The sequence below is a fragment of the Armigeres subalbatus genome, chromosome 3 (assembly GCF_024139115.2).
Source record: "Armigeres subalbatus isolate Guangzhou_Male chromosome 3, GZ_Asu_2, whole genome shotgun sequence".
NCBI classification, from domain to species: Eukaryota; Metazoa; Arthropoda; class Insecta; order Diptera; family Culicidae; genus Armigeres; species Armigeres subalbatus.
This window is the reverse complement of record NC_085141.1, coordinates 112,327,852-112,354,351: the sequence shown is the minus strand read 5'-3', so window position 1 is coordinate 112,354,351 and position 26,500 is coordinate 112,327,852. Positions and strand designations below refer to the sequence as shown.

Sequence of the window (26,500 nt, the reverse complement as noted above, 5' to 3'; positions counted from 1 at the left end):
TGTAAAACTCTGGACACATATAATCCATCCGTCCCGAAAGGGTTAAAGAGGTCAAATATTGTCAAATTTATTGTTATGTTATCAACGGATGCCACATTATCATAGAGAACGTCCATAAATTAGGTCACTCTTTTAGTGGGAGGTAGAAGGTAGAAAAGTATGTCTACTAAATTACATTTTTTTAAATACAAAAAGCAGGAAAATGCAAGGAGAAGAGGGATTGAAAATGGTTGATTTTTGCGTGACATAGTTTATGGACATTCCCTTGATGCACTCCTTACTTGTCAGGAACCTCAACCAGGCACCATTGATGATCAATATACATTTTCTATGGAACAACTTTAATCTCTTTTCACTAACCCTTAATTGCCTGTGGTTCATGGACAGTCCCTTAGCATTTAAAAATGTTAGAACCTGAAAATCTAACAATTTCTTAGCAATATATCATTTTAACTAAAATTTTAGCTAAAAAAGTCGTAAAAGAAAATTATTCCGATTTTGTCAACTGAAACTCGCGGACCGTGTTGAAAATAACGGAGCATATCTGTAACTGAGAATTATGAACTGAGAACTGAAAACTAACAATTGAGATTTAAGAAATGATAAATAAGAAATAAGAGGTGAACAAAGAAACAAACATTGAGATCTGCGAAGTAAGAATTAGGAACCAAGAATTGAGAAGGAATATAGATAGAGAAAAGAAATGAGAAATGAATATTAAAAAGTGAGAAATTTATCCCTAATTTATCTTCCTTCTTCCTCCATTTTCGTTTTTCTTCCTATTGTCTTCCTTCTCCTGCACACTGCCCGAGTGACGTACTCGAAAACAGAAATCGCCTTGCATAAGAGGTAAAAATAATAGCAAAAACTTATATGCAAAAAACCTTAGGTATAGCATGCTTAGGTATTTCAATACCAAACGAATAATAACCGAAGAGGATAGCGTTGTGTTTATCTTAAGAACTGCTTCCAGAATAGATTCTTGTACTTTACGTACGAAGGCACAAGAAAGAGAAAATCGTTTAAGTTTTTCGGACGACGCAACCCAACTCGATAAATGTTTAGAAGGAAACTAAAGATTTTAGTCTAAGACCTTAGTGAGTTCTTTGTGAGCAGACATACATGACATACATGCACATGGACAGACATTATCTCAGTTCGTCAAGATAAATCCATTCTTATGGACCACAAGAAGCCTCCAGGCTTCCTATCAATATTTAGTTTTCAAAGCGATCATATGGGCTTAAAGTACATGCATACACACAGATATTATAACAATTGGTCGAAAAAGTTAGTATCAAAGTGATCTCCGAGCTTCACAATCATTTAGTGTACGAATACGGTTCATATCGTAAACGGGCTCCCCAATGATTTGGATATCAATATTATTCACGGAAGTGACCTACTTTTTGAAAACGTGATAAAAAAAACAAACCAGAAAATTGGAGCCAGACAAAACGATAAACCTACACCAAAACAACAGATTAAATCATCTACCTTAGATTGTCGCCTTTGAAGCCAAAGACCCACAAAGGAATTCGAATCAAGTTCATGGATGTTGACGACGTCAACCAGTAGAAACCAAAAACTGGTTTTCCATCCGTACATTCCTAATCAGTTGAACTTGAAAAATCGACATAATTCAGAGCTTGCTAGTCACTAAGGCTGATTGGTATTCTTCCATGTTGTGCAACAATTGCGTGCTAAACTGCAAATGAAAGTTAAATTGTTGGATATTAGAGCTTAGTTCGGTGACCACCAACACCTAGTAAATAATCGGTTTCGCCAGCCGGCAGCGTGCAACTTGAATATGTATAATCTTTTCTTCCCCCGTGTGACTCAGCACTGGATGCAGTAATTTTTTAGCAATGTTTATGTTGTCTCAATTTGTTTTTCAAAAATTGTAATACATATTATTATAGATTATTGTACTCATTAAAATTGGTTAATCATTATCCTGCTAATCGAGTCACAGCCTAAACAGTACTTAAACATAATAAGTGACATAACACTGCGTTGATCAAAACGGTACTTATACTTCGTCTTAGCAATTCAAATACGGAAGGAAACCCTGATACACAATTTGATCTCGAAATGTTCAGCCACGATCCACCTTCCTGCCCCGGAGGCGCCTCCGATGGCTTAGATGTAAATGTTGCGTCTCTCAAGTTCAATGTCGTTTATCGTCTACGACTGACTACGAATTGCCAGTCACGTTCATCGGGTTCGGGCTTTCCGAGATGCGAATGATGACGCAGCAAAATCACTCAATGCACACTTTGAACTGATCTGCTATTGCTGGTTCGGTGCTTTAATTCGATCTAATTGGTTCTTTCGATGATGCGTAGGTATGGCATTATTTAGAAAACGCTACTCGATGGCTAAGTGCAGTCATTGAGAGCATAATTAGAGAACATATTTCTAGCTTTCTATCGGTTAATTTCCCAATTGACTTAGTGAAACTTCGGAATTTTCATGAAATAACTTTCTGAAATCTCTTCCAATGTGTTTCCACTTATTTTCTTTTCATTTGCAGCTCACAGTTATTTACTGCAAGGTTTGTAAGCCAAGCTACTTTTTTGCATTCGTATATTGTGCTAGAAGTCGACCGATAATCGAACATTGAGATGATCCCACTAAAAATCCACAAAAAAATCGAAAAAAAGATCAGATGGTCTTTAAAAAGTGGTGGAAAATAAAGTAGATCCACACTCCATAGTACGCAAAGAGATATTATAGATGACTGACGCCTAAACTACACGGCCAATAAGCTTTTACTTTTTCTCAATCTTTATATATGTACTGCAAATTATAAATAGTCAAGTGCCAACTTCTGGAGACCACACAAAAAATTCAAAAACCTCTTTAAAAAAAGTGAATTTAAGCAAATTTAAGCAAGGAACGAAAGTTTAGGTAAATTATAGTATAAATTTTGAGAAGCAGATAAAAACAAATCCCAACTATAGACTCAGTTACTGTACAAGCATTTAGCTTGATGAAATGCATTAGATAATCAATTTATGTTTACCCAAACAATGCAGATCCTATCGGCAATCATCTATGCGGTCATTGTCTTCACGCATAGTGATTTGGTGGGAAGTCTTCGCTACTCCGACACATCAATCAGTTAAAATCCAATTGCACCGCTAATATGCCCGTTAAATTACCCTCGACATTGGACCAGTAACCTTAAAACATGAGCTTCCGTAACTCGAACGAAAATGCGTTGATCTTGTCAGAGGAAGACGCTGCTGCTAAGGAATGAGGGGCAAAACTAAGTCTAAGTGGTAATTATATTGTTTGACATGGTGGCTGAGCATCGCTTTGTGGCGCTAATTTTGAACTGACTGTAGACTTGAATGTCGCACTTTGGTCGCTGTTGTCAATTGGTTAGAGCGGTTTCAGCTGCTCTACGGGAACCAGAGATGGGCTCCGACGTGATTTGTGTAAATAAAGTGCTAATAATGCTCAAGCGCAGCGGTGTTCCTGTTATGACGCTTCGAGTGGCGCTAATATGGATACTTCCATTAGCGATGCAAATTTGGAGTCGACAGAAAATATGAAAATAGATTAGTTGTGTTTTTTGAATCCATGTGTCAGGCTGCAGTTTCCTTTTACTTTTACAGGTAAATGAACTTGAATAAATCTGATGATATTTTGTTTAAGTGATGAGAAAATCCTGCAAACGTACTTTATATAAAATGTTGAATATTAAACAATAGCATCGAACCGATTTATTTATAGCACTATTTTGTTCTAGGATCTTAGTTTGAGCATATCTTTATTTCTTATTTATCTTACATATGAACAGATAACACTGAATCAACAATCTAACGCCACAATATACGGTTCGAGGCCACATCTTTCTATCCTCTGGTGCGTCCCACGCACTCCTAATCGATTTGCACTTGATCCACCCACCTATCACCTATCACGTGGTCGGCATTCTTGCAACATACCCAGCCCGTCGTACCCTTCCAACTTTAACTACCTTTTAGTGCATCCTTCGCCGCCACCCATCATTCTCTTGCTCACCGCAAAAGAAGGTCCTAAGTACGCTCTTGAATCCCCAAGTGCGTGCAAGTTCTTCTCGAGTATGGTGCAGGTTCGAAGAGGACCACTGGTCTCATGAGCATTTTGTACATGATACATTTGGTGCGGGTGTGAATTTCAGTTTCCATTTCGCTATTTTTCTGCAGTCGCGATGTTTGAGAAAAGGAATCGGTGTAAATAAGCAGTCCTATGTGGGGTCTAACTGTTTTTATAAGGGTAATTTGTGCTAATCTAGTTCATTGCTATAGAGAAACTCATTGGACTGATTCCATTTCAGCAATCGCAAAACACTATTCCCAAATGCTACAAGGTAGTAGCACGAATCTGAAAAATATTATGATCCAAAAACTTAAACATTATCTCACATGAACAAAGAAGAAAGTTTATGACATTTTTGGTCTATAATGTGTTATTTATAACTCAGATTTTTTTTAATCTTTCGTTTAGGTATTTGAAAGGCTCATTGCCGTGAAGCAATAACGGATGATGAACTCAGATCTTGTTTGTGTCATTTTTTACAAAAATTTGATTGTCTGCTCTACACTTATCCTCAACTTATTACCTAAACTAATAGCCATAAATATTCATCATGTTTCCATATTTAGAAGTTTGTATATACTTAATCCAGTAATTTGTATCGGGTTATCGTCACGAATGTTCAAAAGACAGGAACACCGTCTTCGATCAGATAGGTCGTACGGACTGAACACTTAACACCTAGCAAGAGACGATGGACAGGACACATTCTGATGTGCGAAAAAAGATAAGTTCTTTCAGAAAATTACTTTATTTGGTAGAAGAAAAAAATCTTGAGCAGCCTACCTGCTGAAGTCAACAAACATGGCTGCTAAAAATCATGTCAAAGTGATTTTTTGTTGAAAAAGTTCAGGAAAGCAGTGGTGATAATTTTTTCCCTACAAAATGATGTGTTATCGTTTTTTTTAAATCTTGCGTTTATTTAGAAGGCTTATTTGCCATTTGGCGTTACGGAGCCGGATATTTGTTTTTTTTTTTGTACAATTCATTTTACAATTCTTGTGATACAATTGTGATCTGTAATGGAAGACAAATTAAAGCAAAAAAAAGGGAGACAACGAAAAGAAAAGGACCTTTTAAGGGGAATTTCTACAAACAGACAGGGGACACACAAAGAATCAAATTCTAACATCAATTATCTCTTTCAAAAATAGATAGATAAGGTTCATATACTCTAAATCAAGGCCCGCCAACACTTCCCTAACGGGTTTTATTTGTTTTCCTCGGACCCGGGAAGTTTCAGTCAACTCAGACCTGGTTTCACGATGCTCGACGCACCCCCACACAGCCAGCCGCAGCCACAGAGATTGAGGCGTTGAGGCGAATGAGGCGTTTCGAATGAAGTGACAATTGTCGATACTTCCCATTTGAATTACACGGTCGTCTCACGCCACGTGAGACGTGTCGAAATCGACAATTCTTGAGTCATTCGAGACGCAGAGTAAGCACACATGTCTCCACTTTTCCATTTCCGCTGCCAACTGATCAAGGTCTCCTGACGAGCTATTGCAAAAAATCATCAAACGCTATTTGCCGCTCGTAAATATCGTCTTCCATAACGCCCACCTTAGCCAGGGAGTCCGCTTCCCCATTGCCCTGAATCGAGCAATGAGAAGGGTGAAGGTTAATCGGCTTCATCGACAGAACAGCCTCCAGAGAAATGAAGATAAAGAAGTGCTGTTTCAACGAGCAATTTGGCATGAGAAATTCATCAATATGTCTGACGTAAAAATTGTAAAGAAGGGGGCTCAAACATGAGCTCTGGGGGAGACCCATGTAGCTAACTTGTGAAGTTGCCAAGTCACGATGAGAAAAAATCATACGCTTCTCTGACAACAACAAAGGAGCTTGTCAGACAAAACATTGACGCAAACTGAATCAAAAGGCCCTTTAATGTCCAGAAATACTGAGCCCATTTGCTCTTCATGAGAGAAGGTGAGTTGAATTTCTGAAGTAAGCAACGTAAGACAGTAAGCCTCTCCGGAAACCAAATTGTATATCTGACAACAAACCATTAGACTCAACCCATTCGTCGAGCCGATGAAGAAGCGTCTTCTCCAACAGGTTCCGAAGACACGATAGCATCGCGATAGGGCGATACGAATTACATTCGGACGCAGGTTTGTAAGGCTTTTGAATGGTTATGACTCGCACCTCCCTCCAATCATCCGGAACAATATTCATTTCCAAGAATTGATTGAATAGGTTCAATTAGCGCCTCTTCGCGACATGTGGGAGGTTTTTCAGCAAATTAATCCTGATTATATTCATCCCCGGAGCAGAATTGTTACATGAAAGAAGAGCGAGTGAGAATTCAACTATCGAAAAGGGCCGATCCATGTCACCACTGCTGTCTGTTGCAGTGACTCGAAGCATTCGCTCCACTGGAACGGAATCTGGACAGATTTTCTTAGCGAAATCGAGTATCCAAAGTGGTAAATTTTCTCGATCCTCGTTAACCGACGACGCGTTACGCATTCTTCTACCGACGGACCAAAGAGTCTACATTGAGGTCTCACATGACAGACCGTGGACGAAGTGCCTCCAGTAATTGCTTTTCTTCGCCTTGACCAGCTTCTTGAACTGGTCCTCAAGCGCAATATAACGCTTATGAAGTACGACCGAACCATGTTTTCGAAAATCCTTAAACGCTGTGGATTTCTCGCGATAGAGCTGTGTACACTCGCCATACCACCACGGCCTGGATAGCTTCCTATGGACCGAACCTTCTGGCACCAGCCGGCGTTGTGCCTGAATGGCGCTGTTAAGAATCAATTCGAACAAAAATTGGTACTCTTCTCTACCGACTGTTCACCGACAACAATTACCTCAGCGTATTTTCCCCAGTCAATGTGCTTCGTGAGGTCATATGCTATGTCGACCGGAGAAGGCTGGTATGTTCCATTGGAGATCGATATTTTGTTTGGCAAATGATCACTACCATGGGGATCCTGGACAACCCTCCACGTGCAGTCAAGGAATAGTGAGCTCAAGCATATTAAAAGATCTAATCGGGTTTCGCCGAAGGTGCCACTCGTGTAACTTCTACAGTATGAGGAATGGTTATGTTGAAGTCGTCGCAGAGGTCGTATAACAGAGATGAACGGTTGTCGTCGTACAGTTCTCTCCAGCCTGTTCCATGAGAGTTGAAATCTCCCAAGAGCAATTGCAGCTCGGGCATTCTGAGCAGATGTGTGGGAAATGCCTTCGAGATATCGCAGTTTCCGGAAGAAGATATATCGAGGTCTTTTCCTGGGATAGTCTGGTATGCGAAGGTTTCGGTGCCTGACAGAGGTGCAAGATCAACTCTATAGAAGGAGTGCTGTTTACATCGCATTGTAATTTGTCAACTGAAAATTTAGAAATATATAATTTGTGAAGGATGCTTCTACAGTACCACTGTAGAACCGAAATCGTATTAACCTTGTTGACCTTGTTAGCTATCGAAGGATACGATTGTTTCAAGTAGAGGCATTTTGTGAGAACTGATTTAACCATGTTTGTCACATGGGCAGAAGCGTTGAAGAAGTTAAGGATGAAATCCACGATGTCAGCAAACGTGAAAATTAGAGCAACTTGGGATAGCAACCGTGAAAATTAGAGCAACTTGGGATTGCTCTCGATGACCAGCAGCTGACGGAGAAATTGGAAAAGTAGGAACAGGAGAAGTAGTAGGATTTTAGATGTCCCCGGAAGGGGCGGAAAGTCCTGTTCTTCCTGGAGAAAGACTCTAGTAGCTGAACGTTTGGGCACACTTCCACTTACTTTCGATTTTGCCATGTTGGCTTGGGGAACACTGCGTGGCAGTTTTCAAGGTTTTTTCGAGGGTCTCTGGCTCTGTTTTCCTCGTTTCCTTGATGTCCCTTTGAAAACAAAGGACACCCCTTCGCCAACTTCAGAGTCAGAAGCTTGATCATCAACTGACAGAGACGAGTAGATGTTATCTGTTTCAACAGGCGAAGTGGCCTTTTTCAGCATCTCGGTGTAGCTTCGTCGAGAACGCTTCTGGTATTCCCACCGCTGTATGTATGTAGGACAAGCGGTGAGCGCATGCGGAGGGCCTTCGTTGCAATAAACGCATTTCGGCGCTGTTTTGCGTGCGCCGTTCTCCCCGTACAATGCACAGCGAGGTTTATTGCAGCAGTAGGGGAAACTGGACACACGTGATCCCCGGGGACACCTGTTTTCTCGAAAGCTAATAAAAATTTTATATCACTGATATGTATAAACAGATCCGTTAGACAGATAATTGAATCTGAGTAACATTTGATGTTAGTTCCTTTATGTATATGGGTTTTAGAAAGGTTTTATTATTTGAGCGTTCTCAATTCTTTTTTTCTGCAAAGTTTAATAACTTTGAATATATCCAACCAAAACGTGTCAAATTTTTACTGGGCGTAGTTTTATTATTGCAGAATTGAATAAACCCATTAAATTGATTATTTTCCATTTCACAATGAATCAAGAAATAAACCAAGACAAATATTCAACCAGGACTCACTTGATCCCCCTCAGTTTGGACACACTTGATCCCAACATTGCATATATTAAGGCGTTTGTTGTATTCCATTACATTTGCATATTATTGTATTACATGCAACTAATTGATATGTTATAATTATTTTCTGAATTGAAAGTATAAATAGATTTATTAACTTCCTTCAATTTTATCATCCACGCACACGCGTATTTGAGGTTACCAAAAACCTTATCACATTACCTTGAACAAAGTGTAGTTAAACATACTTAATCATTATCATTAATCATTATTTTTATCGTATTTAATCGCAAGTCTTCCTGTCTGTCTATAGGCTATTATACAATAGGCTAATCCTACCGCTTCTATTCAGTATTTTAAAAGAAATCGCATTTGTGTACTTATAATATTCACGTAAATATAATGTTTCAAGCATGCGTAACAGTACTACATTGATGTATGAAGTCACCAGCCTGGTATGATCACGTTCGTGGTATTGGTAGTAGTCTGGCGACCGCGATGCATCACAGACCTTTTTTGTTGGTTCCGAAATAGGCACTCTGGCATATTTACCACTGGCCAAGGGCTTTGAAGTGCGGCTGATTTTCAAAATTAGAAACAGGATAATTAAATTTTAAAACAACAAAGATACATATATCTTATATTCATGTATCGATCATCCATTTCTGGTATCATAACTGTATCAGTCACACACAGAGATCCTCTTGGAAACATCATGGTTATCGAATCTGCCTTTTAGTGGAGTGGATTGATTGCATAAATAATCATCAGCATGCCAACTTTGTTGATAATTGTCACTTTATCTCTATGCGAGAACCAAAATACTTGCCTTACTTAATACCAACAATATTTTTAATTTTTGCATTTTTGTTTTCTTCATAACTTTGCTTCCAAACGAGAAATCGCTTCGCTACAACAACTGTCTTTCAATGTGAGAAGTATTCTGTGTAGGCAATGTGTTGATTATATTTAAATAGTTCATGGGCCACCCCAGAGAACGGTCTTTCACATAAGGGTCAGTTTTCACAGTAATTTCCATACAAACTTTAAATGACGCGTGCACAGTCTAATTACATCCAAAATAGCTAAAAATTTTGGAGGATTATTAAAATGGCAAATGCAATCGTTTAACCATCGAGGGGCAAAAAAGTCAAAATTTGAATCACTCTAGTGCTCACCCTTTACGCACCATGTGAGTCTAACTTGGATGCTCACCCAACCACCTGATTCACGCTCTAGCACAAATATTTGAGCCTTATTTGGGTGCTAACTCTAGCACACCCTGCCACTTCTCCTGACACACGCTTTGACACACCATGTGGGACTTACTTAGGTTCTCACATTTGACATGCCATGCGAGTCTGACTTGGGTGCTCGCCCTTAACGTGCCACGCGAGTCTGACTTGGATGCTCACTCTACTCACCTCTACCATGCCTCGAGGTGTCGATAGCGATAGGTACCAACAGTTCTACGCTATGACCCTCCTACCTCGGCATATGCAGTCCATACTAACACCTATGCGGTCACTCTTCTGCGATGCCTCGTGGTGGCGACTGCGGTTGCCACCCACTGGGACACTCTTACCTCGACATGTGCAAACCTCTCATTCACTTCCCCGCGCTCAGCCTTTTTGCTCTCTAACTAACCAATCATAAGTTAATCATGCTTGTCGACTGCTGTTCGGTGCGCCCTCGGCACATACATCCGAACAGGCAATCGAAGTTAGCCAATCACTACAAAATCAGGCAACGCAGACCCGGAAATGGTCACGCAAAAGGAGTCAGAAGCCAAGTAGACTTTTTTCTCTCACTCATGCGACACCGAATGCATTTGTTAGGGACAGGATCGGGACAGGAGGAAGCGAATTGTTTTTAAACTGGCCGATACCATGAAGTATATCTTCGGGGGTCATACTCCCTTCGGTGACCACGCCCGCGATCTCGATCGCCTGACTCGACAAATACACTTTATATTCAAGCGTAAACAGGAAACGATCTCGTAAGCCTGCTTACGATCACCAACAGTGACCTCAACTTGTTGGAACGGACCATGTCGATGGTGGTTACCGATGAGAAGCGCTTTTCCAGATCCTTACTAATCTGATTATTGTTCAATCGTTTTCCTTTTGGTCGAAAGAGAATTACGTATGGCCCATTGAAGTCGGGAGGGTAGGCCTTCTGGCGGGGGGTCGTAGAGGTGCTGCTGGTTTCCATTTGTTCGGACTAAAGTATACGACCCCATTGCGGAAACTATTCCGTTGAAGCGAGGCACATACACAAAATTTTTAACGAACCTTATCACAAGTAGAGAGAAAAAGAAAACTAATATTTATAATACTAAGAAACACTACAGGGAGGTTAAATAAGAGAAACTAACTACTACTAACTAACTACAATCAAACTATCATAGAATTATCGACTATGATTGGAAGAGGGGAAAACAACGAAGGAAAAATTATAAGATGCTGGGTCATTAGGCCGAAGGCTGTTAGGCCGAAGGACATTAGGCCGAAGGCCATTAGGCTGAACGTTCATTAGGCCGAATGACCTTTAGGACGAATGGGAACTGGGGAGTGAGAAGCGAGTAGTGCGAAGTGAGGAAGGAGGAAAGGAAAGGAAAAGGAGGAACAAGGAGGAAAAGGAGGAGGAAAAAGGAAGAACAAGTAGGAAGGAACAAGTAAGAAGGAAGAAGGAGGAAGGAAGAAGGAAGATGGAAGAAGGAAGACGAGAAAAGGAAGGATGAAAACGAAAGAAAGAAGAAGGAAGAAAAAAAAAGAAAGAAGGAAAACAAAAGACGAAAGAAGGAAGAAAGAATAAGGAAGAAGGACGAAGGGAGAAGGAAGAAGGAAGGAAGAAGAAGGAAGAAGAGAGAAAGAAGAAGGAAGAAGGAAGCAGAAAAAAGGAAGAAGGCAGAAATAAAAAGGAACAAGGAAGAAGGAAGAAAGAAGAAGGAAGAAAGAAGAAGGAAGAAGAAAGAAAGAAAAAGGGAGAAAGAAGAAGAAGAAAGAAGGAAGACGATAGAGAAGGAATAAAACGGTAGAAGAAAGAAGGAAGAAGAAAGAAGGAAGAAGAAAGAAAGAAGAGAGAAGAAGAAAGAAGGAAGAGGGAAGAAAGAAGAAGGAAAGGGAAAAGGAATAAGGAAGAGGGAAGAAAGAACAAGGAAGAAGGAAAAAAGAAGAGGGAAGAAGGAAGAAGGAAGATGGAAGAAAGAAGAGGGAAGAAGGAACAATAAAGAAGGAAGGAGGAAGATGGAAAAAGGAAGGAGGAAGAAGAAAGAAGGAAGAAAGAATAAAGCAGAAGAAGAAGGAGGAAGGAAGAAAGAAAAAGGAAGAAGGATAAAGGAAGAATAAAAAAGGAAGCAGGCTGAGGGAAGGAGGAAGAAAGAAGAAGGAAGAAGGAAGAAAGAAGAAGGAAAAAGGGAAGAGGAAGGAATAAAGAAGAAGGAAGAATGAAGAAGGCAGAAGGAAAAAGGAAGAAGGAGGAAGGTGGAAGAAAGAAGGCTGAGGGAAGGAGGAAGAAAGAACAAGAAAGAAGGAAGAAAGAAGAAATAAGAAAAAATAAGGAAGGAGAAAGAAGGAAAGCTGAATGAAGAATAAGGAATAAGGAAGAACGAAGAAGAAAGCGAAGAAGGAAAAATGAAGAAGAAAGAGGAAGGAAGAAAGTAGGAATAATTGAGGAGGAAGAAGGAAAAGGAAGAAACAAGAATAAAGAAATAAGCAACAGAAAGAAAGACGCAACAAGAAAGAAAGAAAAAGAAAAAAATATAAAAGAAGAAGAAAGAAGGAATCAGGATGAAGGAAGAGGAAGAAGGCACAAGGCAGAAGGAAGAAGGAAGAACACTCACAAAAAACTCCGTATTATATCCATGAGTTTACACATGGATTTTTGCAATAGGGGTAACGAAATAGATTCCATATCTTCGACACATATATTCCATGCGCCCACATGCATTGCATGAGTGTTCACACATACTATCCATGTGGGTCATAGCAACAATGTGTGAATTTGTATGCAATTAAGGAATAAAAAAATATATTTGCTATAAAGTATATGTCGATATATCCTGAGTGAAGGAAGAAGGAAGAAGGAAGAAGGAAGAAAGAAGAAGGAAGAATGAAGCAGGAAGAAGAAAGAAGGAAGAAGAAAGAAGGAAGAAGGAAGAAGAAAGAAGAAAGAAGGAAGAAGGAAGAAGAAAGAAGGAAGAAAGAGGAAAGATGAGGGAAGGAGTAACAGAGAAGAAGGAAGAGCAAAAAAAAAGAGAAAAAGAAAGAAAAAGAAGACAGATAGAAGAAAGAAGATGCAAGAAGGGAGAAGAAAGAAGGTGTAAGGTGAAGAAAGAACTTCTCATTTTTTACTTTTTGCTTCTTTCTGCTAGTTTGGCCTAATAACCATTCGGCCTAATGACCGTTCGGCCTAATGACCTTCGGCCAAATGGCCTGACACCAAATTATAATACTCAATTTTCTATTGAAGACAGTAGCACAGCGTAGCACGAAAGGGACCAACCACAAGAGACGTATGTATTGGTCTTTGCACCAACCACTTGCAGTGAATAAAAACTCAACCACCAAACAAAGTTTTCGGTGATCCCTGATGAAGTTCTTCCAAAATTGTCCATTCAAATTATTCAAAAATCAATTCTGGAAGTTTAACTACGTAAATGTCTTTCGGATTTCAAATTGACGCCGATGAAAGGTACTATTGAGTTGCTGCTTTGCTGTAAGAGCTAAAATTAAGTCGATAGATCATTGATGCACATAAAAACAAGCTACAAATACTTGTACATAGTGCAAATGCGTTGCTGGGGGTATTACGGAAGTCGTGGTTGATTCAGAAAACCATTTGATCCAAGCTCCAGAACATTTTGGAGTTCTTACAACATCTCACATGGGTGGATTTGAGATGCAAATTAAAGGCAAATACTCGGAGCACATTATTGAGTTGATACAGGGGCTTGGAACATCATGTAAGTCGTAGTTCCAGGACAACTCGAAAACCTAGAACATCATAGTTTATTATCATGCATGTTTCTTATTTAGTTTACATTGAATTTAACAAGTTCACAGAAGATAACATGCTTTTAAATATTTTCTGGAGATTCATACACCCTATAGTATAAGGCGGTTCCATCAGGCACTGAATTATCACCGTATGCATAATAAGGACGGTCAAAATATGTTCCTATGTTCCAGATGATGTCTCTTATATGTTATGTCAATATTTCTATCATCACTAGATGAGTATATCAGCAAAGTTACATTAATGAGAATCCGTTGATTAACTCCCACAGTTCCAGCGAAAAATTGAACACTCCCAGATACAATATTTTATAATGCCCAAATGAAATGGCTAAGAGATTAGTGAAAAACCTGAGGGAATCGGTTGAAAAACGACTGAGATATAGTCATTTGAAAATTTAATTACATCAATTTTCGGCACAAATGTATCAGCGTAAGTTTTTTTCAGCGAATTGTTAATTAACACTATTCCGTAGGGCAGCATTGTTCCAATAGGCGAGCTAATATTTTTCAGTATGGAGCTAATATATTTTAAATGATAAATCAAACAACGTAAATCTGAATCCGACCCAGACCTCAGAGAAATATATTTGTAGAAGTATTCACTGTGTAGCTAAATATAAAAACAAAGTTCTGATATGAAGTAATTTCATGCATATGAAAACGTCAGGGCATATAAAAATTGTGTACACTGGAGTAGGTCCTAAAAACCGCGTAAAAACGATTTCATCGAAAGTAGATTTTTCGTGGTTTTCTCGAGTTTTTCGAAAAAAGCCGCTAAAAAAAACAACCCGCATAAAAAACGACCCCAGTGTATTTCTAATCAACAAAAAAACATCAATGTTTATTAAATGACTTTTAATTTAAACCTGGAACGCATTTCACCACCAAAAACAGAATCTTTCAAAGCCGTCTCAAAATATTCACCCACAACGAATTTTATAACGACTATTTTGTTGCAAAGAAATTGCCTTCTCATAATAATCGAATGAATAGGAAGAACATTCTAATTGGTATTGGCGACCACCTTTCTTCTGGCAGAATTCCTGCCAATAAGGTCGCCTTAAACTATATTTGTCTGTACAATAAAAAAAATCGAATTCAAAAATACGTACGTAAGAGCAGAGTGTTCAAACCCACCGACATCATTGTAAATAGAGGTTGAATCGTGCCATGAATAGCAAAACTTTATCCAATGCTGCAAAACTATGTGAAAGACACTCAATTCAAGCTCACAACAGATACCTACCCTAGAAGCCGCACTTCTTCTAGCATTTTTCGCTTTGTAGAGCTTAGCATTAACTTTATGGCTTAGATTTGTCACATGGTAATAAACAAACGAACGGCTAAATATTTGGCTATGCTAATTGGCGACGCGGAGAACTTTTGCACGCTGATTCTTTTCTCTGTACCAACATAATGAATAATTCAAAATGTGCAAACGCAATATGTGGTATGGTTGAAACAGGATGCACGTCAGAGGATGACACATGTTTTTGGGTAATTTTCAAGTTTCAGTGCAACAAGTTTTTTAAACAATGTTCATCGTTCTTTGAATTATTTGAAACAAAGATGAAGTTTTAAGATATTTTTTGCACTTAGAAACAGTAGTTCGAAATTTGGTTTAAAAAAATATTATTAAAATAAAAAGAAAGGAAAATTTAATTTAAACTGCCCATTTCGCCACATTTATCCCCTTGGTATCGATCTGTCAAAAGTTTATCCCATCCTATATGTACATATTCATCATAGCGCGCGGTACCAACTGTGCACAGACAAAACCATCCCGGGAAATGTTCTCCTATGCTAGCCGTTTGGCGAGTAAAATGATATCCGGGCATCTTAACCGGCTGGCTGTGATAGTGTCTCGGAAGAAGTTTTATTTAACCACCCATCGTCGGAATTACAGATAGAGATTGAACGGCCTAGAATCAATGATAATCCCCATTCCTGGTGAAATCACCCATCCAGAACGCGAAAAGGAAGACCCCGCGGCGCCCCCTGGATCTGACCCAATCGTCGACAAAGCCATCGATAAAGAAGTGAACATCTACCGATCGACTGGAAATCGTCACAACTTTTTTAGTCAGGTGAAATTCTGTACATTCCATTCCAATTCCTGCCCTGTAAATATTAAATAAACCCAACCTTTAAAATTTTGATTTGACATAGAGTGTAAAGCATCCCGTTTCTCCATCATTTGCTTTGTTACAATTGAATTCGATTTGCAAGCTTGGGAACTTCCCAATGGGAAGTTAGTCCGCCCCGAAGATTCTCCCGGACAGATCCTGAGGACAGGCTGAAGTGTAAATATATTTACACTATAGTTTTACTTTAGAATGCAAAAAAAGTTAACTTGGCTTAGAAACCTTATAGGTAATAATTGTGGAAGTGCCGAATGAACACTGCTGTGAGTCGGTATTGTCTAATGTGACCAAACTTTTGCATTTTTCATCTTCGTTTATTTATTTAAATTTATACAACCTTACAAATATTTTTAAAATTTTTGGGTTAAAATCTATGCGAAATGCACTTTTGGAGAATTCATGTTCAAACCAGTGCCAGTGACGCAATCCAGATAGGCGTCCCACGTTTCGCAGGACGCTTGCTTAAGTATTGTCCCAGTGAGGGACGTAATGTTAAGAAGAAGAAAAAGAAGAAGTCATTCTATACTTTGCTAATCTGAGAATATTTGCTAAATTTTCTAAAATCTACACCATTCTTAACTGAAAAAATGTCAATCTGCTAAAAGCAATATTCCGCAAAAGGCATTTCAGGCAATGGTACATTCCGCCAAAAGTAATTCGAGGTGAAATTTCAATCCGCCAAATGTCGTACTGCGAAAAGTTGCATACTGCCGAATTATATACTGGGAAATGTTCAACCGCGGAAATGAATTCCACGAAATGGTTTTAGGCGAAATGTTATACAATCATATAAATTTGCGCGGTTGTATACTATTCGCGGGATTTTTTTGTCGCTGTACTACATTCCGCGGAATGTACCAAATTTCCGAAACACATTTCGCGGAATGCACTGTATTCCACTGTATGCCATTTGGCGGAATTCAGTTAGAATAGTTATCAATGAAATATTTACTAACTTCTGGTTAATGATATGCTATCCGGCCTAAATTCTTTTTGATTGTGATTTAAAGCAATCTTTAAATGACCGCATCCGGTCGGTATAAAGCAAAATGAGAGAAAAATGCCTTCTTGAAATGGACACGTTTGTTCGGTATAAAGAAAATAATATAGGAGAGAAAAATAATAAGGAGAAATATAATACGTTCTTTGAATGGATGCGTCTGCCCGGTATAAAGCGAAAGGAGTTGACAATGCCTTCTTTAAGGTCACTCCTGACAGAATCCAAGTTCCAAAGTGCTCGAGTTTTCGGGGACACACCACTCGATTCAGAGGCGGCGCACAACTGTCATTTTTGTTGATTTAGCTTTGCTGCGGCGCAGCATGCATGAAATAATAAAAATGACAGTTGTGCGTTGCTTCTGTATCGAGTGGTGTGCCCCCGAAAACGCGAGCACTTTTAAACTTGGATTCCGTCAGGAGTGACCTTAAAAGAACACCTCTGCCCAGTGTAAGGCAAAGGGACAAAGGTAACGCTTTTTTTTAATGGATGCGTCTGCCCGGTATGAGGCGAAAGGAGTCGATAATGTCTTCTTTCAAAAAACGTGTCTATTCGGGACAAGGTGAAAAGAGGGATAATACCTTTTTAAATGGATGCGTCTGCCCGGGACAAGGCGTAGGGAGAGATAATGCTTTCTTTAAATGGAGGCGTCTGCGTCTGCGTATGAGGTGAAATGAGTTGATAATGCCTTTTATTAAAAGCACGCATCTGCCCGGTATAAGGCAGAGGAAAGAGCAATGCCTTTTTTGAATGCATGCGTCTGTCCAGTATAAGGCGAAATGAGTTGATAATACCTTCTTTAAAAATACGCGACTGTCCTGGACAAGGTCAAAAGAGGGATAGTATCTTCTTTAAATGGATGCGTCTGCCCCGGATAAGGCGAAGAGAGAGGTAATGCCTTCTTCGAATGGATGCGTCTGGCCGGTATGAGGCGAGAGGAGTTGATAATGTCTTCTTTAAAAGAACGCGTCTGTTCAGTTAATACATTTTCTCGGTATAAGGCGAATATAGTAATTAAAGGATCATTCATAAAAACGTCTATCTCTAACAAAGTAAAGAGAGGAGATATTCCCTTCTTTATATTTGGCCCGTCTGCCAGATATAATATTACTTAAAGGATTTGTAAGGGGTAATTGAAATTTTGAAGATTTTTTGGGCATAAAAGCTTCAACGTGTTCATCCTCGCAGGTAATAATTGTATGAGTGCTGAATGAACTATTGTTATTAATATTCCGCGAAATAGTACATTGCGTCAAAAGTCATTCGGCGAAAAGGTACAATCCGCCAAATGTCGTACTGCGAAAAGTTACATACCGCCAAATGTTATTCTGCGAAATGTTCAATCGCGAAAATGAATTCCGCGAAACGGTTTTCGTCGAAACGTTATACAGTCGACTCTCTACATCTCGATGTTCTGTATCTCGATATATCTCCCTATGTCGATGGTTTCCTCAGTCCCTTCAATCTACATACATTTGGGCTCGATAACCTTTTTATCTCGATATCTCTCCATCTTGATGCGTTCTATAAAATATTCTGAATTTTCTCTCCTTATGTCGATATGTTCAAATTTTTAGGCTACTAGACCATCTTTAGGCAGTAACAAACATATCAACAACCAGAAATGATATTTGTTTTGTTGTCGTTTTTGGGTCTAGTATCCATTTCAATTTTACTTCCGTTCCTCGATCTCTCCCTATCTCGATGGTCCTTTCAATATCTAGATGTTGAGAGACGACTGTACAATCAATTTGATCAACTAAACTAAATTTGGAAAAGTTGACAATTTGTGTGGATTTCAATTAACATTTATTGGATGCCTCCAATAAGCAAACTATCGATGCAACTCATGCAACTCGTTTATCTAACACGATCTCCACATAAACCACTTACCCACTTCATCATTAACTATTTTTAATACTAATTTAATTCCATTTATTTACAATCATGTATCAAACTATGAAATAGTTATATTGTCCGTAGAAATAACTAAGGTACACCGGGGCAAGTTTAAATGCGGGGTAAGTTGAAACGGAAGCTGTCCTGATTATTGCCTGATTTTGTCAAAATTGTACGCCGGGAACCCTTCAGGAAAGGTACCGGCGCGATTTATGCACCCCGATTACTTGATTCTTATGGGTGAATAGCATTGCGGTGTATCGTTTGGCGCTGCCGTACCTTTAGACAGTCATTCGCCGCGTGAAGTTTTGTGCAAGTACCCATTTGGGAACATTACAAAAGCCGCGCAGTGTATCATTTCCAGAAAATCTGATCATATTTTTCCAACAAACTACTTCCTTAAACGCACATTCTCGTGTGGCAGTGAAACAGTACTTGCCGTTTATTACATAAATCATATATTCAATTGCTTTGAAACCATCGAAGTAGGCCTAATGTGAACCACAACTTAGAGTCACATCATCAGCAATCAAAGCAATCGGGGAATGTGTCGTCCATCACATTCAGTGAACAAACAATGCGATAAGGTGTTCCAAGTGGCTCCCGTTTGCAAACGGACGGGATGAACTCCACATTTGGCGATCCTGCTGGATTTTCAGCCTTTTTAAAAAAATGTAGTATTGAGCAAGCGGGAGCACCCATAAAGAAATTGAATTGTTTGTGCGAGTGGGAGTGATGTGGTCGAATACTTGGACATTGGGTGAGTCAATTTTAGAAAATGAATTGAAACTGGACCTGTTATTTTCTGCAGATTTGAACCACTAAGGAATCACGAGATTCAATTAATTTTCAATTGTTTTGGTGTATGAATGCGTCATTTTATGTACGGATCAATCCATTTTGCGTTGCGGCGCCTTCTTTAGCAGCAGCACAGTAGTTTCATTTAATGGAAAACAAATTTCAAACATGAATAAAACCCTGCTGGAGAAGCCAGTTAGTTTGTTCTATTTTACCTCAGATTCAAACTAGAATGGTGTTCGAGGGTTTGCAACGAGACTGAATCACTACTGATTTCACTCTAAAAGTAATTTGAAATCGTTGGTCCATTTGAGAGCTGCAAAAAAATGGTAAAACGATAAAAAAAAGAGATGTAAATAGTTTTTTTTCAGTTGTTAAACTTTTCTTCATAGGCGTGCGGAACATCTGTATTTCGCATAGAAAACTATAAATATGGATGAACTCTACACTTCTGACTGCCATTCCCGGAGAATTGCAGCTACTAAAAGCAAAACTTATCATTGTTTATTTTTCGACCTTTGCAAAATCGAAACCAAGTTTTTGACGTGCCAATGAAACAGGTCTCAAAGTGATGTTTGGAAGAGTTTTTTAAATCAAATTTTCACGGTAGGTAATCGTTCAATGTTGAATAAGCATAATGATTATGAAAAATTGATGGAAACCCGTTTTGATATTTTAAATACGATCGTTTGAAATTGCTCCGCCTTTTCAGCTCATCGGGACAAATAGAAACGCATGGAGCAGGGCAAGTTGAAACAATGTTTCAAAATATCACCCTCACAATAAAAAGTAGTATTCCAGAATTTAACATGGTCCGTAAATACATTTGGAAACAATGCATATAAAAAAATAGCTTAGCGTAAGGTTGCTTATTTTTTATGTATAATATTTGGCCCGAACTAGCAAACAATCCAAGCGGATTCAAAATTTATCAAAGGTTGATTTGTTTACAGCACTTCAAAGGTAAACTTAAAAAAAAACCTTCCATCTTGTCCCGGTGTACCTCAAGTTTGTTTGTGAAGAGTCTTACAAAATAAGAAGCGGTATATTACAGAAGAGCCACTTCAAGAAATTCTCGCTTAACTTTTCAAAAGGACCTAAGTAACATTTATTTCATGAATTAATTTTAATAGCGCAATCAACAGAACAACATGTATGCTTTTGATTGCAGTACTCAAATTAAATCATGAAAAAAATGTTACTTAGGTCCTTTTGAAAAGTTAAGCGAGAATTCAGTACAAAAACAGGCTTCTCAAAAGCAATTCGGAGGCACCAATATTTTCCACATTAAAAAACGACTTGCGGAAAAAGTATTTAGTATAGAAAGTATTTAGTATAGAAAAAAAAATTAGTATTGAAAGAATGAAAAGTAATGGGAAGAAACCTCGGTACCTCCATAGGGGGTAACCATGTGTCTGGGGGGTGAGAATGGGTCATCGCTCACACCAGCAGCCTGCATGTCGGATAACAAAATCGTTTAAAAAGGTCTCTTATATTTTAGTCTTCTTGCCCGCAGATACATTCAATCTATTCTACAAACATTCTAAGTTCTTGAAACAGTGACCCATTCTCACCCCCATTTGACCCATTGTCACCTCCGACGACGGTAATCATTAAAAAAAACTGATATCTCAGCCGAGAAAAAAAGATCCTGCTCGGAAATTATCAATACAAAACGAATGGAGTGACATCAGTCGACAATAAATTGATATCCGATTATTTAAACGATAATTATACAAGCATTGGTCGATTATATTACTTTGAAGACAACAGAGCTTGTGAATGAAATTACACAGGGGAACAAAATTTAACCTTTTGCGGGTCCTCGGAACCAATTGATGTGTCTTCAGTAGATTTTGGCTCGCTGAATCCGAATCTGTCCTCAGATATGCTCTAACACGTCCAAATTTAGAGATATAGCTAGATTAATACCGCTAATTTGAAGAAATTGACATTTTTCGAAGGATTTTCATGTAGTATATAAACATTATTTTAGGTCAATCAATACCCGAAATGGTAGAAGCACATCTGATTTAATGAATTTTCATCAGATTTGCACGTTACAATTGTTTTCTATTCGGTTTTCCTTGAATTTAAGTTGAGTGAATTTAATTTAAAAATATTCCATACAAGTCGGTTTCAAAAACTTGCATGCAAACGCCATCACCACCAGTTTGAAGCCACCATAAATTCAACAACATGCGGCCAGAGGAACTGGGATATGAAATGTTGAATGAAGTATAGAGATACTAGTCAGTTTGTAAATATATGTTTCATTCGACTTTTAATGAAATATCCATTTTTTTTTCATTTTGTGCTCAACATTTCTCCTCCTCCTAAAATGTTATTCTGCTCGATTTCTGGTTGTTTTTTTCGATCGATCAACTTCCAATAACCAAACGTAATCTGTTATCATGTTGCAATTGTGTTGTGCTAGAATATAGTGCAAACATGATGATCCAGAAAGTTCCTTTCTTTTTATCAACAAGGAAACAGATCGGATTGCAATTTGAACAAATTCAAATCCTCTACCAGATCCCCTACCAGAGCATTCAAGCCACATTGACTAATAAAAAACATTCCAGCACTCGGAAAATAAGTTGAAACTCAACATTTTGTAACTTCATTGTATTTTTCTCATTCATGTCGTTGTTAAATTAGAGAAATATCAGAGTGCAGAATTGGCGGATCATCCAACCATATGCTCGGGTAACTGTAACATGTTGAACAAGTGGAGCGGAGCCCAAGTTTTTTTTTTCTGGCGCGTGACTTTACAACTTAGCACATAACAAAGCTTGATAAAACTAGTGAACTTCTTCCCGTTTCACTGTTATAAGCTGGCCATAGATAAAAGAAATTGCATTGGGATTATTACAACATCCCCGCAGCATTTCCAACGCGAATCAAATGAAAAGTCCCCCACGCACGATTAGGTTGTTGACGTTTACCGGTTTCTGTTGCATAGCCGTCAATGTCGCTTCAGGTTGTATGCAATCATACACAAGAACGATCAAATGCAACTTATCGAATCGTTGATTGATTTTGCTAATTGATAGCTTGCCGCCCAAATTTCTATCATAGGAATATTTGAATGATCATAAATAGCAGGAGTAATCAAAATATAGGTATTGAACCGCGTACAGTTTCCATATTTGCTTTATTTGAATGAACATAATAAAGGAGCTTCAATTGACAGTAAATACACCTATCACTTGAGCAATTATTGAAAATTTATCGCGCCAGAGGAAATACAATATCATATTTATATCAGAACTTACTTCAATTACTTCAATGAAAACATATTATTTTTTTGCTTAGACAAACTATAATATTGAATTCTTGTTACTTTCCTCTCAAAACCGTTCACAGAAAATAACCAGGCTTGTATACAAGTCTTCGAGGATGGCTTGAATAAAACATATTTTTAAATAACTTTCACTTACTAAAATTGTAGATAAATCACACTTATTATGTTTAACTTGCTCAAAATGCACCACATTTCGAAAGATTGAATGTTTGTGATCCATTTTGGACCTTGATTGACTAGTAATTATTTTTATATGGCTAACGATGGCTGTTCCAAAATGCTCAAAATCATTGATTTTACAACATTTATTGAGGTATATCTCAAAATCTCGACGTGTTAGAGCAAATCTGAAGTCAGATTCGGATTCAGCGAGCCAAAATCAACTAGTGACACATTATTTGGTGTTAGGGACAAAATCTTGTTGAGCTGTGTTATTGGTGAATCTGTTTTTGAGCATGTATGAAAACATGCCTCAGTGATCCCACTACATAAAGCAGGGTATAAATAAGGAAAAGCTAATTATCGACCAATTTCGGTTAAACCTTCACTTTTTAAAGTTGCCGAAAAAGTGTTGATACAGCAACTATCAGATTGCGTTTTTGAAAAAAGAATAATGAATGAAACACAACTTGCATTTATACCAAAATCAAATACTGAATCTTGAACTTATTCACTTTGTTGCATTGATAATTGACACTTACTTGCCTTGTTTTTCCTTGATAAATGAAAGAGTAAGAAATTCGTTCGTGCGTGTCCTATTTTTAGTTTCCAATGACACGCGTTTTCAAAAATCAAAAAAAAAGCAAAGGGAACTGTTAACTTAACCACTCAAGCACATTTTCTTCTTGAATGGTGTTTTAGGCCCTTGTATCAAAATATCTCCTTCTTCTATGGCTATACATTCCGACTGGAACTTGGCTTGCTTTTCAGATTAGTATTCTATTAGCATTTCCCCAGTTATTAATTGACAGCATTCCTATGCCCGCCATTTATGAGTTATGTGTTTTGTGTGGAAAGCACAAGAATACACTATGCCCAAGGAGTCGAGAATGTTCCCCATCCGAAAACATCCTAGACCGGACCAAGAATTTATCTCGCCATCTCCAGATTGACAATACCGTTGGTAATCGATAGAATAGAACTTTGTGAAAAACGCACAATAATTGTATTTTATTGATTATATTGATTTTTGCATTGTAATGCAAAAAATGAACGATATTTCTTCGTTGGTCAATTATTGACGACCTCATTACTACATTATGGGTCTGTTCGGGATATGAATCAAAACGGTAAAACAGCCTCAAAAATCAGCACAAGAATGGCCACTGTTGTGGTCATGACTTAAAACTTCTTTATCATCTCAATCGTCGCTTCTAAATGTTGAAGTATGAAAATTTTTATTTAAATTTATCCAAATTCATACTGTTTAATACATATTTTTCATTGCATTTCAGAGAATTCCAAAGAAATCTTTTTGAAATTCCAATCAATATTGGATGCCTTAAATCGTTAATTGAATGCCCTTAAGACGATAAGCATGCCGCAAAATAATAAAATAAGAAAGGCCACATTTCTATTTATTTCAAATTATTTCTCACATTTATATATGCTATGTTCATAAAATAGGTTTGAAACAGGCCCCGATCAAATACATTTCTCATAATTAAAATATCATTCTATCCAGACGGCTTGAATAATTATAAGTTCTAAAAAAACGAATAAACTTTACCTTTCAATATTTATCTCTGTTGCATTGAATCTCCAAAACTGTTTTCATTTATCTCTGAATCACTTAGATTGACACTGAAATTCACACTTTTCTTCAAAACCTATATCAGTGATATGTCACAACAGCATTCCCCACAGTTCCCCTAAATGGTAGAATTCACTTCACTCGTTTAACATCCCCAAGAATTTACCACCCTTGATGTAGCCTACAAGATCGGAACTAGAGAACGTTCTTTACGCGACGCGATCCATTCGATAACTGAAGCACTTATTTTCGAAAAATAAAAAATATACCAAAAATCTGTTATCGCAAGCATTCCGCGCCTCGCTGGTATCGGTCTGACGACAGCAGCGCATGAACTCTATGTTCCATTGTAACTTTTTGTTTTCAATTCGCATCGATCGCGTACGACCGGCCGCAACCGTTCCAAAACATGTTAAAAACCATGTGCCCAAAGCATTCCAACGAAATAAATTTGCGCGCGCTCGAGAAGTGCATCGGTGAGTTACCCCCAGCCCGCGAGGAGGATGCAACACAATAAGCGACGCGACATGCCTCGCCCTGCCGGTTTGTTGATACCGATGGATGGTGCTAATGACACTCACCGAGCGACGCCGCTCATATCACAAAAGCTTCTGATGACGACAATCGGCACGGTCACCCCCAAGAAGCATCGCGGGGCAGTGTCACCCGCCCCACTCGTAAAAGCCGAACTTTCAGTCGATTCTTTCCGATTTTTCGTGCCTTGTTGTAACGTAAATCGTCACTCACGTAGACCAACGGACCAACGAAATCGAACACGTGAGTCAGTTTTAAATTTTGCTGAAGGTAGTTCGGTATAGCTGGGGGCCACATTATTGTCAGAGGGAACGCATAAGGAAGGTAGTTTTTCACACCCACTTTGAGCTTCATCCGATCGACTGGCGACGACGATTCACTAAGGTGAATCGCGTCGGCATTAAAATCTTGTTTTATCATTGATGGTGAAGCTGATCGCTCAATATTGGTAGAATTTAAATTGATGACAACATTAATAAACTTGTGTAAAATATTTGATAGGAGATTTGGGGAACTAACAGAAGCATCAATAAGTAAAGTAAACTCCCCACACAATTATGGGTCAGCTAAGGATGTACACTAAAATCGGTTGTTACGCGGGGATACGTTACGTGTAAAAACTTTGTAAGAACGGCTTCATCCAAAACGATTTTCGGGGTTTCCACGTTTCCCCGGTCCTCTTTAAAAACCCGTGTAAACAACATGGAAAAAAAATCGGAAAATCCGCGTAAAAAATATGTAGTTTCAAAAATTTACGATTAAATAGCGTCCCCAGTGTGTATAACAACTTAATTAGCGATCTTTGTTCCAAATAACCATAACCATGGTGCATCGAACCTGAAAAGGTTGGGTGAACAGCATAGCCAATTTATGCTTAGGGTTCTGCTGCCCAGCCACCATAAGCATGGCCTTGCTGTGTAGCCGCGAATCTCATCGCCAGTCTAAGAAAGGTGCTCCTTTGCATGATTAATGTACATGAGAAATGTTGACGAAGTATTCGTCCCGTTCTCTGCATAATAAGCCTCTCCCAAACGATATTTTGTCACTTGTCATATGACAAGTGAAGACATTCCACTATAAAGCTCAAAATAATTTTCTTAACGATGTTTTGTATTCTATTACGTAAGATTGAAACTCATTGATGAATACCTTTACCGTACAATTAACCATATGATCAATACCAGTTTAAACCTATAACCTACATCTTCCTTTACTTATCAATCATTTGCATATCGCCTAAAAAGGAACCATTTCGCTCCCCATTAAAACGGTACGCACATAATATTGAAAGAGGCCTTTCATGTACCCTAGAGCAATCCCTTTTTCGCTGCAAGTGCGACAAATGAAAACCAAACCTCCTTGTGCAGCTGACCAAAACAAGTAAAAGTTAATCATGAACCTCTGAAAGGGCTGCTCATTTATTGGTAACCAATGAACTGCACGAAGGTCACATAGCTGAT

General features: G+C 38.4%; 1 protein-coding gene across 1 annotated transcript in view; it reads right to left on the bottom strand.

Moving 5' to 3' along the window:
* The window catches only part of LOC134219099 (glucose dehydrogenase [FAD, quinone]), a 102,280-nt gene extending 77,414 nt beyond the window's left edge, over positions 1 to 24,866 (bottom strand). Inside the window, exon 1 of the mRNA XM_062697793.1 lies at positions 24,483 to 24,866. The gene's annotated coding sequence lies outside the window, so the exon portion shown is untranslated. The remainder of the gene's footprint in view (positions 1 to 24,482) is intronic.
* Between the last annotated feature and the right edge of the window lie 1,634 nt (positions 24,867 to 26,500).